Below are 17,079 nucleotides of genomic sequence, written 5' to 3' on the forward strand. Positions count from 1 at the left end.
GTTTGAATGCTCCTATTGCTTCCTGATTTTCTGGACCTTCAAGGTCTTCCATATCCTGGCCACACTCCCCCCAGCCTACCTCACTCCCATTGTGGCCCTTCAGGCTGACCCACCTCTCCTCTCCACAGGCACAGTTCTCTGGGTCAACTTGCTCCAGCTCATTTTACTTATGCCTATCCCCTCCCTCCTGGCCAAATCCTGTGCATCTCTCACTACCTAACTCAAGTCCTACCTTCTTCATAAAACCTTCTCCTTCCTTTGCTCTTCCACCACCCACTTATGGTTTTAATGAATAGTATTACACAGTTTTACCTTTAATTAATTCTAATATCATTATGCAGTTTTCTTTTCCTAACAAATTATAATCCCCTTGAGAGCTAGGACTAAATATTTTCTATTTTGGTGTCTTCTCCAGCACCTACTAGATTCTCACTAAGTACCTTTTGAATGATTGAATGATTTAATCTTCCCTTCCTAATCATCACATCCAAAAGTCAGGGTCAGCTATTGTCACTGAGATCACCTAGTGAGGACTTTTAGACATGTGAGTCCTGGGTAACCCTTAAAGGGATACTTAAAGAGAAAGAGTTGTTTGCTTCTTATTTAAGTAGGGAAAATAAAGAAAAGGGATAGTTTGTTTCTGGTCACAATCAGGGGCAAGTCTTTTTTTTATTTTTTTTAATTTCTTTATTAAGGTATTACATATGTGTTCTTATTCCCCCATTACCTCACACCTCCCATTCATGCCCCCACCCAACTTTTGTCTGTGTCCATTGATTAGGCTTACATGCATGCATATAAGTCCTTTGATTGATCTCTCCCCCTTACCCCCACCCTCCCCTACCTTCCCTGAGGTTTGATGTTCTGATTGACGTTTCTCTATCTCTGGATCTATTTTTGTTCATCAGTTTATGTTGTTCATTATATTCCACAAATGAGTGAGATCCTGTGATATTTATCTTTCTCTGCCTGGCTTATTTCACTTAGCATAATGCTCTCCATCTCCATCCATGTTGTTGCAAATGGTAAGAACTATTTTTTACCGCAGCATAGTATTCCATTGTGTAGATGTATCACAGTTTTTTTAATCCACTCATCTGCTGATGGGCACTTAGACTGTTTCCAAATCTTAGCTATGGTGAATTGTGCTGCTATGAACATAGGGGTGCATATATCCTTTCTGATTGGTGTTTCTAGTTTCTTGGGATATAGTCTTAGAAGTGGTATCACTGGGTCAAATGGGAGTTCCATTTTTAGTTTTTTGAGGAAACTCCATACTGTTCTCCACAGAGGCTGCACCAGTCTGCATTCCCACCAGCAGTGCATGAGGGTTCCTTTTTCTCAGCATCCTCTCCAGCACTTGTCATTTGTTGATTTCTTGATAATAGCCATTCTGACAGGTGTGAGATGGTACCGCATTGTTGTTTTGATTTGCATCTCTCTGATGATTAGTGACTTTGAGCAGGTTTTCATATGTCTCTTGGCCTTCCTTCTGTCTTCTTTCGAAAAGATTCTATTTAGATCAGTTGCCCATTTTTTGATTGGGTTGTTTATCTTCTTTTTGTTAAGCCGCATGAGTTCCCTGTAAATGTTGGAGATTAAACCCTTATCATTGATATCATTGGCAAATATGTTCTCCCATGCAGTGGGCTTTCTTGTTGTTTTATTGATGGTCTCCTTTGCTGTGCAAAAGCTTTTTATTTTGATGTAGTCCCATTTGTTTATTTTCTCTTTAGTTTCCATTGCCCTAGGAGCAGTATCAGTGAAGAAATTGCTTCGGCATATGTCAGAGATTTTTCTGCCTGTAGATTCCTCTAGTATTTTTATGGTTTCTCATCGTTTTATGTTTAAGTCCTTGATCCATTTTGAGTTTATTTTTGTGTATGGTGTAAGTTGGTGGTCTAGTTTCATTTTTTTGCATGTATCTGTCCAATTTTCCCAACACCATTTATTGAAGAGACTGTCTTGACTCTATTGTATGTTCATGCCTCCTTTGTCAAATATTAATTGAGCATAGTGATTTGGGTCGATTTCTGGGTTCTCTATTCTATTCCATTGATCTATATGTCTGTTCTTGTGCCAGTACCAGGCAGTTTTGAGAACAATGGCTTTGTAATACTGCTTGAAATCTGGTATTGAGATCCCACCTACTTTGTTCTTCTTTCTCAGGATTGCTGTGGCTATTCGGGGTCTTTTTTTATTCCAGATGAATTTTTGGAGAGTTCTTTCTAGGTCTGTGAAAAATGCCATTGGTATTTTAATGGGGAGTGCATTGAATCTATAGATTGCTTTGGGTAGTATGGACGTTTTAATGATGTTGATTCTACCAATTCATGAACATGGTATGTTCTTCCATCTATTCACGTCTTCCTCTATCTCTTTTTTCAGTGTCCTGTAGTTTTCCCTGTATAGGTCTTTTACCTCCTTAGTCAAGTTTATTCCTAGGTATCTTAATTTTTTTGGTGCGATGGTAAATGGGATTGCTTTTTTAGTCTCTCTTTCTGTAAGTTCGCTATTGGTGTATAGAAATGCCATAGGTTTCTTGGCATTAATTTTGTATCCTGCTACATTGCTGAATTCATTTATTAAGTCTATTAGTTTTTTTATGGAGTCTTTGGAGTTTTTTATGTACAATATCATGTCATCTGCAAATAAGGACAGTTTTACTTCTTCTTTTCCAGTTTGGATGCCTTTTATTTCTTCTTCTTGTCTAATTGCAATGGCTAACACTTCCAGTACTACGTCGAACAGGAGTGGTGAGAGTGGGCATCCCTGTCTTGTTCCTGTTCTTAGGGGAAATGGTTTTAGTTTTTGTCCATTGAGTATGATGTTAGCTGTGGGTTTATCATATATAGCTTTTATTATGTTGAGGTATGATCCTTCTATTCCCACCTTGTTGAGAGTTTTTATCAAGAAAGGGTGTTGGATTTTGTCAAATGCTTTTTTTGCATCAATTGATATGACTATGTGATTTTTATCTCTCAATTTGTTTATATGATGTATCACGTTTATTGATTTGCAGATATTGTACCATCCTTGCATTCCTGGGATAAATCCTACTTGGTCATGGTGTATGATCTTTCTGATGTACTGCTGGATCTGATTGGCTAGAATTTTGTTGAGGATTTTGGCATCTATGTTCATGGGGTATATTGGCCTGCAATTCTCTTTCATTGTGTTGTCTTTATCTGATTTTGGTATTAGGGTGATGCTGCCTTCATAGAAGGAGCTTGGAAGTATTCCTTCCTCTTGAATTTTTTGGAATAGTCTGAGGAGGATAGGTTTTAGTTCTTCCTTAAATGTTTGGTAAAACTCCCCTGTGAAGCATTCTGGCCCCGGGCTTTTGTTTGCTGGAAGCTTTTTGATGACTGCTTCAATTTCTTCCATAGTTATTGGCCTATTGTGATGTTTAGATTCTTCCTGATTGAGTTTTGGAAGGTTATATTTTTCTAGAATATGTCCATTTCCTCCAGGTTGTCCATTTTGTTGGAATAGAGTTGTTCATAGTATTTTTTAACAATCCTTTGTATTTCGGTGGTGTCGTTATTTCACCTCTTTCATTTCTGATTTGTTTATTTGGGTCCTCTCTCTTTGCTTCTTGGTGAGCCTGGCTAGAGGTTCATCAATCTTGTTTATCCTTTCAAAGAACCAGCTCTTGATCTTGTTGATCTTTTGTATTGTTTCTTTGGTCTCAATGTTGTTTATCTCCACTCTGATCTTTATTATTTCCTTCCTTCTGCTTACACTGGGCTTTTCTTGTTGCTCTCTTTCTAACTCTTTGAGTTGTAGGATTAGGTAATTTATTCCCATTGTTTCTTGTTTTTTGCAGTAGACTTGTAGAGCTATGAACTTACCTCTCAAGACTGCTTTCGCTGTGTCCCATAGATTTTGGATTGTTGTGTTTTCATTGTCATTTGTTGCCATGATGTTTTTTATTTCTTCTTTGATCTCTCTGGTAATCCAGTCATTCTTTAATAGCATCCTGTTTAGTCTCCATGTGTTTGATGGTTTTGGATTGTTTTTATTGTAGTTGATTTCTAGTTTTATGCCACTGTGATATGATTAGATGCTTGATATGATTTCTATCTTTTTGAATTTGAAGAGACTTTGCCTATGACCCAATATATGGTCTATCTTTGAAAATGACCCATGTGCACTTGAGAAGAATGTATATTCTGTGGCTTTGGGGTGAAATGTTCTGAAGATGTCAATTAATTCCATCTGGTCTAGTGAGTCATTTAGGATTGATGTTTCTTTGCTGATTTTTTGTTAGAGGATTTGTCCAATGGTGATAGTGGGGTATTAAAGTCTCCTCCTATGATTGTTTTGCTGTCAATTTCTCCCTCAATATCCTCCAGGAGTTTTTTTATGTATTTGGGTGCTCCTGTATTGGGTGTGTATAGGTTTACCAGAGTTATTTCTTCTTGTTGGATTGCTTTCTTTAGTATTATAAAGTGGCCTTTCTTATCTCTTGTTATGTCCTTCACTTTGATATCTAATTTGTCAGATATAAGTATTGCTACCAAAGCCTTTTTTTTTTTTCATTTCCATTCACCTGAAAAACCTTTTCCCATCCCTTCACCATCAGTCTGTGTGCGTCCTTTTTCCTGAGGTGGGTTTCTTGTAGACAGCAGATATATGGGTTGTGTTTTCTTATCCAGTCTGTTACCCTATGTCTTTTGATTGGGGCATTTAATCCATTTACATTTAAAGTTATTATTGATAGGTACTTATTTGTCGCCATTTTTATTCTTTACCCCTGTGTTCCTTCTTCGCTTCCTATTTCTGTTTTTTGGGGTTTTGTTTTTGTTGTTGTTTTTGTTTTGTTTTGTTTTTTTTACAGCAGACCCTTTAGCATTTCTTGCATTGCTGGTTTGGTGGTAATAAATTCCCTTAGGCCTTTTTTGTCTGTGAAGCTCCTGATTTCACCTTCAATTTTGATTGATAGCCTTGCTGGGTACAGTATTCTTGGATTCAGACCCTTCCTTTTCATGATTTTGTATATTTCATTCAATTCCCTTCTGGCCTGATGAATTTCTGTTGAGAAATCAGTTGCTAGTCTGATGGGGGATCCTTTGTAGGTAACTTTCTGTCTCTCTCTGGCCACTTTTAAGATTCTTACTTTGTCGTTGGTGTTTGCCAATTTAATTATAATGTGCCTTGGTGTTGGCCTTTTGGGGTTCATTTTGCTTGGAACTCTGTGAGCTTCTTGGATTTGTGTGGGTTTTTTCTTCCCTATATCAGGGAAGTTTTCTGTCATTGTTTCTTCAAACATGTTTTCTATTCCTTGCTCAGTTTCCTCTCCTTCTGGAACCCCTATTATTCGGATGTTGTTTTGTTTCGTGTTGTCCCAAAGTTCTATTAGGCTCTCCTCCTGCTTTTTAATTTTTTTTCTAGAAGCTGCTCTACTTGGGTATTTTTTCCTACCTTGTCTTCTAGCTCACTGATGCAGTCCTCTGCTTCTTCTAGTCTACTCTTGATGCTTTCTATTGAGTTCTTTACAGCAGCGATGTCATTTTTCATTTCTTCTTAGTTCTTCTTCATTTCCTCTTAGTTCTTACTCATATTGTCGAATTTGTCTTCCATTCTTTTCAGCCACCTTATGACCATTTCTCTGAATTCTTTCTCTGGCAGGTTGCTTACCTCCATTTCGTTTACTTCCTTTTCTGGTGATGCCTGCTTTTCTTTCATATGCAGGCTGTTTCTTTGTCTCCCCATGGTCTCTCCATTCTCCGGGTGTCTGCTTATGTAGTTCTCTCTCTCCTTTCCGTGGTGGAGTGTAAAGCTCCTCTGAATCTGCATCTTTGCACCAATTGGGGACTGGTGCCCTGGGGTTCGCAGCTGTTCGGTGGGTGCCGCAATTGTAGATTTTCAGGCTTCCGATAACATCCACTTTCCCCTTCAAAATGGCGCGGTCTCCGCATCTGAGCCGGTGGCTCCGGGCGGGAACCCAACAGCAGTGAGGGCTGCCCAGTCAGGGGAGCCCCGTCCAGCAGTTCCCCACCTTCTCCTGGAGTATAGCTGTCCCTTAACTCTCCAACAGACACTCCCCATGCGATCCTCAGCTGTTCTTTCTATCTGCTCTGGGACAAGGCTCAGGACATGTCTGTCTATTCCACCCCCATATTTTTTCTCCCCAGAGGCAAGTCTTACAAGGAAAACCAAATGGAATGGGTTCTCCCAGTGAGTGTGACGGACCTCACAGAGCAGCTGCATGATCAGCATCACTGCCAAGAGGAATCAGGAATTGCTGCTGTCCAGGCTGACCATGAAAATTCTTCTTGTACCATACAGGAAACAGGGGTCGTCCCCTGAGAGCTCTGTTTCTGTGACCATGGTTGTTCCTGTCCCAATGGTCCCTTTGTGGGTCCCTATCTGTCCCTACTCTGTGTCTGCAGTCAGCATGCACCAGTCCCAGCCTTTAAGAGTCTAAGAATTAGGGAGCAGAGCTCATCTCAGTCCCCTGTGGGGAGATCTCAGCAACCCACCACACACAATAAGTTCAGCCTCGTTGGTGAGTACAGGCTCATACTGCAACCAGGCCTTCCATCCCCTCTGCTTCTTCTTCCTGGAAAACCTGTGGTTCCACCCACCCCAAATCAAAGTGTAAACTCTCTCATCTTCTCTATCACCATCACATACAGCGCGCACACACACACATGCACGTACACACACATGCACGCACGTGTACACACACACGTATAGCACACACACCAGCTCTTTTGATTGATGAGGAAGTGAGATCATCTATAATAATAAAAGCATAATATGCCAAACAACCGAACAGCAGAACGACTGTCCAGACGACCTTCTGGACGACCATGCTATGGCATGTGCTGGCGCCAGGCCAGCCAAGGCAGATGCGATGCAATTGGTCAGGGGGCCCCTGCCATCGCCCCATGATTGCCCCGCAGAAGAAGGCCCAGGCCACCAGCTGGTGGGGTGATCAATTTGGCGGGGGGGCTCTGCTATCACCCCAAAGAGGGAGGCTCAGGCTACCCAGCTGGCAGCGCTGCAGCGGGTGGGCGGGGCTTCCCTCTACAGGGTGATCAATCTGGGGGCCCACATGATTGATCGCTCCACAGAGGGAGGCCCAGGCCACTGGCCAGCAACACTGTGGCATGTGTGTGGGGCCAGCCAGCAATCACCCCACAGAGGGAGGCCCAGGCCAGCCAAGCAATTGCACCCCATGCCTGTTGCCCACAGAAGGAGGTGACCAGTGGTGGGGGGGAATGGGGCAGCACCGCACAGATGGCAAGCAGTGGCAGTGGCAGGGGTGGGGCCAGCTGCTGGCAACGAGGGGAAGGAAAGCCCTGATAGGTCTTGATTGCTGACCAGGCCTAGGGACCCTACCCAAGGGGTTCCAGATTGCAAGAGGGTGCAAACCAGGCTGAGGGACACACGCCCCCGCCATGCACGAATTTTGTGCATCAGGCCTCTAGTTGTTGTATAAGGAAATGAAGCCATTTTTACCCAGGTCTTTCCATGTCAGTATCTACAGACCTAGCTCATTCTTTTTAATGGTCACATGGAATTCAATTTGAGAAAGAAATTGCAATCTATTTAATCATCCCCTGTTGGTGGATTTAGGTTTTTCATTTCTGGCTTTTTTATTGTTAAACCCAGTGCTGCAGTAAATACTTTTCTACAAATTTTAGGGTTAGAAGGGGAGAAGATGTTGGCCAAATAGGCAGACCTTTCTTGCACCTCTTCCCAGGGCCAGACTAGAAATACAAGTTGGAGAACATTCACCTGGAATTTCCAACTGAGGTCCAGCTGAGGAGTAGACGTATCCAGGAAGGACAGAAAACCCTGGAGACTGGTAGGAAGGGCCAAGTTGCAAGAGGAGCTGACCCAGCTTCCATGGGTGGCAGGCTGAGAGTGAGGAGGGAGCTCTCAGCTATGGGAGGGGCTGTTCCCTCAGAAGATAGAAGCTCAGACCCAGGCTGGGCTCCACAGCCCAGAGAACCAGAGCCAAAACCAGCAGTCCACATAACATCCAGCTGTGAAAGGTGTAGTGCTGCTGGCTACCAGGGATTCTGGAGCCAGTCATAAAGCAAAAGTTTGTGTGTTTTGTTTTTAAAGCCCAGAGCAAAGGATTTTCATTTATAGCTATTCACCTGAGACTTCAGTGGAGGGCAGGTGGTGCGGATTGAAGGAGCCTGAGGACAGACTGGGTTAGGAAGCATTGGGGGTAGATGTGGAAAAGAGGTGGCTGTGAGACCTGCATTTGGTCGCACCCCCCCGACTCCCAAACTGAAATGGCTATTTTTCCTGAGAGGTGCTGTCCCTCCTCTCCCCTCCCCCCCAAGAAGCCACAGCTCAGGAAAAGGAAAAAAAAATCTCTTGGTGATACCGCCCACCACAGCCTCTGGAGCGCTGACTGCCACTCCCTGCATCTCCACCTTTGCAGAGGAGACAGCTGCAGAGGCCACGCCTAGGGGTTTGAACAGTCTCAAGAAGCGTCAGTCACTGGTATCAGGGTGGGGCCAACTGCCCCACTATGCCAGGAACCTGACTGGTGCTCCCGCCTCATTTGGAGAGCTAATAGAAAATCCAGGTTTCCAGCAGATCCCACTGGACTGCATAGGAAGATCTCCGCCCAGCTGAGAGCAGGAAAATATTCTGGGTCTCTCTCAGAGGAATAGTAGCTCTGGGTCAGGAAACACACCCATCACTTTCCCTGAAATCTGAATGGCACAAAAGACCCAGAGGTCTCCCAATTCTGCCTAAATCCCTTTCAGAAACAGACTTTTGAATGTTTAAGATTGGTAACTGGCTGGCAGTTAAAAGCAGGTGGAGGCAGAGCCTGGGGAACCTGGGGAAGTTTGCTGACCCATAACTTGGGCTCTGTGCTACCAACAAACCAGCCTTAGAGTAAAGCTTGCCCCCTCTTGCTCTTAGCCAAGTCATGTGGAGGCAGACACAAACTGTGGATCACTTGAAGCTTCAAGTGGGATACTGAGAGCCAAGGAATGACAGTTTATGATAGTGACTAGCACCTAAATACCTCTTGGGAAGTCCAGAATTGGCAGACAAAATAGTCAGCCTCAGTCATTAGAAGGTCAGGATCCAAAGGAAGCTCCCAGGAGGCACTAAACTCTGCTGAGACAAATGCCACTTATTATTTTTCTTTATCTACCTTATCTTTCTTCTTTATTGATTTGTTTTTATTTTAGTCTCTCTTTTTCTTTCAAAGATCTAATTTTCCCTTCCCTTTTCTTAACATATTTTTTATTCTTTCTCTTGCTTTCTCTTTGTTTTTCTTTTTCTTATTTTTGTTTATCTGCTTTCTCCTCTATTTTCCTTTTTATAATTAGTTTCTTCCTCTCTTCTTTTGCACCATTTTCTCTCCTACTCTTTATTCTCATTTTATTTCTTTTATCTGCCCTTTCATATTTCTTTTTCCTCACCTTTTTTCTCCTCCAATTTTCCTGTATTTTCTTCTGTCATTGTCCTCTTTTCTCCTTCCTAATTCTCTCTTCATTTATGGTTGATCTGTTATTGTTTTAGGGGTCTGGTGTATGTTTTTGTTTTGTTTCTTGTTTCGTTTTGTTCTGCCAGCCTTGCCCAACTGCTTGCACAACATGGTTGGGAGTGAGCCTCATAGTCAGCCAGCCTGGGAAGAGATTCCTATCATGAATAGGACAACAACATTAAAGAGCCAACAGGAGAGCCCAAATAACTCACACAAGGGTCAATCCTAGAGCACCCAGCTCAGGAGATACAAGAGATTGCACCACTGGGTTCCACAAAACACTTACCACATAAGGCCACCCTACCAAGACTGAGAGGCATAGCAATTTGCTTTAATACATAAGAACAAATACAAAGGGACGGCAAACATGAGGAGACAAAGAAACAACCCACAAATGAAAGAAAAGGAGAAAACTCCAGAAAGAGAGCTAAAAGAAATGGAGGAAAATGAATTATCTGATATAGAGTTCAAAGTAATGATTATAAGGATGCTCAAGAAACTGTGAGAATTTCAATAAACTTACTGATAACTACAACAGCATAAAACAAGAAATAGAACCACAAATAAGAATCAATAGAGCGTTGGCCTGCAGACCGAAGGGTCCCAGGTTTGATTCTGGTCAAGGTCACGTACGTTGGTTGCGGGCACATCCCCAACCAATGGGTGTGTGCGGGAGGCAGCTCATCGATAGGGTGTGCAGGAGGCAGCATATCGATGTTTCTCTCTCATCAATGTTTCTAATTCTCTATTCCTCTCCCTTCCTCCCTGTAAAAAAATCAATAAAATATATATTTTTTAAAAAGAAACAAAGAGGACACAAATAGATAAAATAAGAAACAAAAGAGGTGAAGTAACTTCTGACACCATAGAAATACAAAGGATTGTAAAAAAATACTATGAACAACTATATGCCAACAAGCTGGACAAATTCCTAGAAAAATACAGTCTTCCAAAACTGAATTGGGAGGAATCAGAAATCCTAAATAGGTCAATAACCACTGATGAAATTGAAGCAGTAATAAAAAAAAAACTCTTATCAAACAAAAGTCCTGGTCCAAATGGCATCACAGGGAAGTTGAACCAAACATTCAAAGAAGAACTAACAGCCAACCTCCTCAAACTATTCCAAAAATTTCATGAAGAAGGAACATTTCCAAGCTCTTTTTTTATAAGGCCAGCATTAGCCTAACTCCAAAACCAGATAAAGACTCTACAAAGAGCCCAACCGGCATGGCTTAGTGGTTGATCATCCATTTATGATATAGGAAGTCACAGTTCGATTCCTGGTCAGGGCATGATCAGGACACATGTTTGGGTTGCGGGCTTGATCCCCAGTGTGGGGCGTGTAGGAGGCAGCCGATCAATGATTCTCTCTCATCATTGATGTTTCTATCTCTCTCTCTCTCCCTCTCTGAAATCAATATATATTTTTAAAAAGACACTACAAAGAAAGAGAATTACAGGCCAATATCCTTGATGAACATAGATGCTAAAATCTTCAACAAAATATTAGCAAAATCCAGCAATATATTAAAAAGATAATACAACATGACCAAGTGGGATTTATTCCAGGGATGCAAGGCTGGTACAATATTCAGAAATCAATATGTGTGATACATCACATAAACAAAATGAAAGATAAAAAAATCACATGATCACATCAATAGACACAGAAAAAGTATTCGACAAAATCCAACACCCAGTTTTTATAAAAATTCTCAACAAACTGGGAAAACAGGGATCATATCTCAACATAATAAAGGACATATATGATATACCTATATCCAACATCATACTCAATGGGCAGAAACTAAAAGCATTCCCCCTAAAAACAGGAACAAGATAGGAATGTCTGCTTTCACACTCTTACTGGAAGTCTTAGCCATAGTGATCAGATAAGAAAAATAAAAAGGCATCCAAATTGGAAAGGGGGAAGTAAAACTGTCATTATTTGCAGATGATGTGATATTGTACTTAGAAAACCCTAAGAATTCCACCAAAAAATTACTAGATTTAATAAATGAATTAAAAAATGTAGCAGGATACAATATTAACACACAGAAATCAATGGCATTTTTAGCCACCAATAATAACCTCTCAGAAAGAGAAACTAAAACTTTTTATTTTCTCTTTCTGAGATCATTTATCATTGCAACAGCAACAAAAAATATATATACTTAGGAATAAACTTAACCAAGAAAGTAAAAGACCTGTGCTCAAAAACTGCAGAACAATGAAAAAAGAGATAGAAAAGATATAAACAAGTGGAAGAATACATCACGCTCATGGATTGGTGGAAATAACATCATTAAAATGTCCATACTACACAAAGCAATCTATAGATTCAATGCAATTTCTATTAAAATACCAATGGCATATTTCACAGATCTAGAACAAACACTCCAAAAATTTGTATGAAACCAAAAAGACCCCAAATAACTGCAAGAATCTTGAGAAAGAAGAACAAAGTTTGAGGGATCACAATACCAGATATCAGGTTATACTACAAAACCACTGTAATCAAAACATCCTGGTACTGACACAAGAACAAGCAAACAGCTAAATGGAACAGAACAGAGAACGCAAAAATCGAACTAAATTGTTATGCTCAATTAATATTTGACATTGGAGGCAAGAGTATATGATGATGTAAAGACAGTCTCTTCAATAAGTAGTGTTGGGGAAATTGAACAGGTACATGCAAAGCAATGAAACTAGATCACCAACTTATATCATACACAAGAATATTCTCAAAATGGATAACAAACTTAAATTTAAGATATGAAACTATAAAAATCATAGAAGAAAATGTAGGCAGTAAAATATACATCTCATGTAGCAGAATTTTCACAGATACATCCCAATGGGTAAGAGAAACAAAGGAAAAAATAACAAATGGGACTACATCAAACTTAAAAGCATCTGCACAGCAAAGGAAACCAGCATCAAAATGAAAAGGGAAATCACTGTATGGGAGAACATATTTGCCAATGATACATCTGATAAGGGTTTAATTTCCAAGATATATAAAGTACTCGTACAACTCAAAAATGGAAGATAAACAATTCAATTAAAAGATGGGCAGAAGACCTGAACAGACACTTCTCCAACAAGGATATACAAATGGCCAAGACACAAATGAAAAAATGCTCAATGTCACTAATCATCAGAGAGATGCAAAATAAAATGACAATGAGGTACCACCTCACACCTGCCAGAATGGCTATCATCAATAAATCAACAAACAGCAAGTGCTGGTGAGGATGTGGGGAAAAAGGAATCCTTGTATACTGTTGGTAGGAATGCAGACTGGTACAACCACTGTGGAAAACAGTGTGGAGTTTCCTCAAAAAAATTAAAAATGGAACTGCCATTGACCCAGTGATCCCACTTCTAAGAATACTAGTAGAGCCTAAGAAATCGGAAACACCAATCAGAAAAAATATATACACCCGTATGTTCATAGCAGAGTTATTTGCAATAGCTAAGCTGGAAGCTTAAGTGCCCATCAGTAGATGAATGAATAAAACAACAGTGGTACATTTACACAATGCAGCTGTAAAAGAGAAGGATCTCTTACCCTTTGAGACAGCATGGAGGGACCTGGAGAGTATTATTCTAAGTGAAATAAGCTAGTCAGAAAAAGACAATTATCACATGATCTCACTTATATGTGGAATCTAATGAACAAAATAAACCGAGGAACAAAATAAACCCAGAGACATTGAAGCATGCAACAGACTAACATATTTCAGAGGGAAGAGGCGGGGGGAGAGGAGGGGAGAGATTAACCAAAGAATTTATAAGCATTTATGCATAACCCATGGATATGGACAATAGGGTGGTAAAAGCCTGGGGAGGGGGCAGGAGTGATGTGGAGGGGGTCAATGGGAGAAATAAGGGGACATTTGTAATCTGTAATACTTTCAACAATAAACATCAATTTTTAAAAATTAGGGTTAGTCTGTATGGTGAATCCTTACAGGGAAACTAGGTCAAAAGGTGTGTTTATTTTTAATGTTTGTAGATATTAACAAAATGCCCTCCAAAAAATGTTCCCATTTACTCTTTTCCAACAGTGTATGATAATACCTGTTTTCCCACACGTCCACCAGCACTGCAGGTTGTATGTTCATGCGTACATACAATAAAATATTATTCATTATCTAAAATTCAACTTATTGTTCTGTGTTAAAAATCTCTCAGGCCTACCTTCTTTGGGGGGTCTTATTTTTCCTGTGAAGGCTCCAATATGAACATAAACATATTAAATAAAATTTGTATGTTTTTTTCCTATTAATCTGTCTTATGTCATTTTAATTCTCAGGCCCAGTCACAGAACCCAAAGGTTAAATGAAAAGTTTTTTCTCCCTTACCGTCCCTAGACCTTTAGAAGTGGAATTGCAGGATCACAGTGTGTGTGCATATTCAACTATAATAATGTCAAAAGGTTTCCAAAGTGATTGTACCAATTTATATTGCCAACAACAAGGTTTGAAAATTCCACTTTTTCTATATATCATTACCAACATTGGGTATTGCCTTTTTTTTTTTTTTTTTTTTTTCATTTCAGCCATCCAAATGGATGTGTAGTCCTACTTTTCTTTTACATACAATTGTTTTGAAAGGTAATTATTTAAAACAGAAACATCGAGACTAAAATAGGAAAGGTTTGGAAAAAAGGTGAGATTCATGTAGCTAAAAAATTAGCATCAGAAAAGAGGTGATGCCTGGCTGGAGGGATTTAACTGAAGTCCCAGCAAAACGAGTTAGTAATTATAACAAGCACTGTTCTTCATGTTCTATGTGTATAAATATCTGTAATTTTATGACAACCTTAAGAGAAAAACTACTATTATCCTCACTTTACAAATAAGATAGAGAAGTTAAATAACCTTCCCTAGGTCACCTAACTTTAAATAGAACTACCCACAAGTCATACAACATTTTTCTCTCCTTGAAATCAAATTTAGTCTGGTTTCATCTGCTCAGAGAGGGGGAGAGGGATGGGGCAAATAAGAGTCCACAATTTGTCTCTTGTCCTGAGGTCAAACAAAAAGTGTGAAGGGCTGACTTCTATAATGGCTGGAAATCTCTTCACAGTGATTCTCAGACTTGAATTGTGAGCTTTATAAACTGTATAAAATACAGATTCGTGTTCCTAGACTCCAGTCCTCTCTTATCCAAGACTGTTTTAATAGGTCAGGAATGTGGTTGGGACTCATGAACACACCATTTTAACAAGGTTCCCTGGGAATATGCAAGCAGGGTTAGTCTGATTGATATGGTATTGGTTTATTAGATTTGGAAATTTCTACCCTAAAAAGTTTTGAAACCAAGTAACCAGAAGATTGCTTCACTCAGCTATAGGAGATGGCATTGATGTTGGGTGCCTTTAGGGTCACGCCTTCTCTCTCTTTTTTAAAATTTTATTTTATTGTTTAAAGTATTATAAATAGTAGTACATATGTCTCCTTTTTTCCCCATTGACCTTCCCCTGGCCTCCCCTACCCCCCCACCCCGGCACATGCCCTCAACCCCTGCCCAGTGTCTTACATCCATTGGTTATGCTTATATTCATGCATACAAGTCCTTCGGTTGATCTCTTACTCCCCCCCACAACTCTCCCCAGCCTTCCCGCTGTAGTTTGACAGTCTGTTGGATGATTCTTTGTCTCTGTATCTATTTTTGTTCATCAGTTTATAATGTTCTTTATATTCCACAAATGAGTGAGATCATGTGGTATTTTTCTTTCACTGACTGGCTTATTTCACTTAGCATAATGCTCTCCAGTTCCATCCATGCTGTTGCAAATGGTAAGAATTTCTTCTTTTTTACAGCAGCATAGTATTCCATTGTGTAGATGTACCACAGTTTTCTAATCTACTCACCTGCTGATGGGCATTTAGGCAGTTTCCAAATCTTAACTATTGTGAATTGTGCTGTTATGAAAATAGGGGTGCATATATTCTTTCTGATTGGTGTTTCTGTTTTCTTGGGATATATTCCTAGAAGTGGTATTACTGGGTCAAATGGCAGTTCCATTTTTAATTTTTGGAAGAAACGCCACAGTGGCTGCACCAGTCTGCATTCCCACCAGCAGTGCATGAGGGTTCCTTTTTTTCCACATCCTCGCCAACACTTGTCATTTGTTGATTTGTTGATGATAGCCATTCTGACAGGTGTGAGATGGTACCTCATTGCTGTTTTGATTTGCATCTCTCGGATTATTAGTGACTTTGAGCATGTTTTCATATGTCTCTTTCGAAAAGTGTTTATTTAGGTCCTTTGCCCATTTTTTGATTGGATTGTTTATCTTCCTTTTGTTAAGATGTATGAGTTCCCTGTAAATGTTGGAGATTAAACCCTTATCAGAGATAACATTGGCAAATATGGGTCATGCCTTCTCATAGTGAAGTGGGTAGGTATAGAGTTTAAATTTCCTTTTTAAAATACCTACCTATGTATGCATGTGGGTGTTATATGTGTCCAACTTTAATAGATAATTCCATTTACATACATACATAGACACAGTTGATCATTATCACAGTTTCTGTATTTATGAATTCACCTTCTCTCTAAAACTTACTCCAAAATCAATACCTGCAGTGCTTTCATGCTAATTTATACACAAGTGTACCCAGAGTAGAGAAAATTTTGTGCCTCCTATCTCGCACATTCCCAGCTAAGTTCAAACAAGGGAGGCTCTCACACTGTAAACATGTCCTTTTCATGATCTAGTTTTCTGTTTTCTGCCTCTTGCAGGTGATTTTCCCTTTGAAAATGGCCCCCAAGCATAACACTGAAGTGCTAGCTGGTGTTCCTAAGGGCAGGAAGACTGTGATGTGCGGTAGGGAGAAAATGAGTTAGATGAGCTTTATTCAGGTCTGTGTTAGAATGCTGTTGGCAAGAGTTTAATGTGAATGAATCGACAATTTATTCTAAATAAGGTGTTTTTAAACAGAACATACATAAAACAAGGTTCTGTATTGATCAGTTGATGAAAATGCTGTGCTCACAGTGTTAGTGTAGGAAGTTAGCTAAATTTAAATAAAGAAGCTAGGAAAAATTGGGGACAACCCACCACTGCCAGCCTCAGCATCCCGAGCTACTTAATATCTCCCTCTTTTATGAGGATGGAAGTTTTCTCTCCCTGAAGACAATAGGCAATATAATCTCCATCCACAGTGCCTTGGGAAACCCTCTTTTAGGGTACATAGTTGCTAACTGGCAGAAATTTTACTCTGGATTCCTCAAGGAAAGGTTTTATACATAATTGCCTTTATGAAACCAAAGTCTGCCTTTGAAATGCAAATGCATGATCTCTAAGAATTCTCATCTGGACCATCTTTAAAAATGAAAATTTCTAGGAGGTAAATCTTATCAACAGAGAAAAACTTTAGCCATCTGAGCAAATCAATTTAACCTATTTTAAATGTTCAAACTTTCTAGACAAGTGAGGTTTGCTGTACAATTCCTGTCTCATGGAAGTTATGTCTCTTAAAAGTGTGTGTTTGCCAGCAAAGGAGCCTATGTTTTTAGAAGTTATAAAATGTGTTTGCCAATCTAAAGAATGCTAATTGCTGACCTTTTAGCTATCT

Source organism: Plecotus auritus (genome assembly GCF_963455305.1).
Source record: "Plecotus auritus genome assembly, chromosome: 2".
NCBI lineage: Eukaryota > Metazoa > Chordata > Mammalia > Chiroptera > Vespertilionidae > Plecotus > Plecotus auritus.